This window comes from Empidonax traillii, unplaced genomic scaffold, assembly GCF_003031625.1.
Source record: "Empidonax traillii isolate 1590-97213 ecotype Southwest subspecies unplaced genomic scaffold, ASM303162v1 scaffold3863:size23507, whole genome shotgun sequence".
NCBI lineage: Eukaryota > Metazoa > Chordata > Aves > Passeriformes > Tyrannidae > Empidonax > Empidonax traillii.
The window spans coordinates 11192-12468 of NW_020959056.1; positions in this window are offsets into that span (position 1 = coordinate 11192).

A 1277-nucleotide genomic window follows, 5' to 3' on the forward strand; every position below is an offset into this window, starting at 1 on the left:
GCTTCTGTGGGCAACCTGGGCCAGGGCCTGCCCACCCTCCCAGCCAGCAATTCCTTCCCAATATCCCATCTGTCCCTGCCCTCTGGCAGTGGGAAGCCATTCCCTGTGTGCTGTCCCTCCATGCCTTGTCCCCAGTCCCTCTCCAGCTCTCCTGGAGCCCCTTTAGGCCCTGCCAGGGGCTCTCAGCTCTCCCTGGAGCCTTCTCTTCTCCAGGGGAACCCCCCCAGCTCTCCCAGCCTGGCTCCAGAACCATGGAATGGTTTGGGATGGAAGGAACTGTAAATCCCATTGATTCCACCCCCTGCCATGGGCAGGGACACCTTCCCCTATCCCAGGTTGCTCCAATCCTCATCCAACCTTGAGTGCAGGTTGGAATGGGAAGCTCTGGCTCATCCAGCAAAAATCCCTGAACATGACATAAGAAAATCCCATGGATCCCAAAGTGAATCCACACTCACTTCCCAAAGACAGGCTCCAGGGTACAGGGCAGGTAATTTTCCTGGTCGTTGATGGATTTCTTTCCCACTGAAATCTTCACGTAGGGATCGCACTGAGGGGAGGGAGAGACAGAGAATCATGGAATGGGTCGGGAAGGACCTTAAATCCCATCCAGTCCCACCCCATGCCAGGGGCAGGGACACCTTCCATAGACCAGGATGCTCCAAACCCCAACCCCTCACAGTTCCAACAATCTTGGAAAATCAGCATTCACAGCCCAGAGGGACACTGGGGGCCAAACTTGTGACAGTTTGGGGTTTTCAGTGGGAAAAAAATAGCCTTTTTTCTATTTATTTTTAATCCCCAGGAGTCCTTTATGGGAGATTCCCAAGGACTGGAAAAACTTTATTCCAAATCCATTTTCAAAAACTGGGCAGATCAAAAAGCAGTTTCATTTTCCTCATTTATGTTTTCATGCATTTCATATATTTTATACATATTTCATATAATTTTTATTTTCCATATATATTTGATATATTTCATATATATATATTATTTTTCATATATTTCTTTTATATCTTTAATATATTTCATATAACTATTATTTCCCCTCTATTTTCCACATCTATTTCTTCACCTATTCAAAAATTTCCCATCGTTTTCCTTACTTTCCCCCTGTTTCCCAGTGGAACAAAAACAGTCAAAAAGGATCTTTCCCTGAGATTATTTTTTTTTGGGGGGGGGGGTGCAAATTGAACCAAAATGAAAACATTTCTCATTTTGCCCAAACCCAATTTCCTTTTTGCCTTTAAATTTCCCTTCCACGCCGGCAAAGGAAT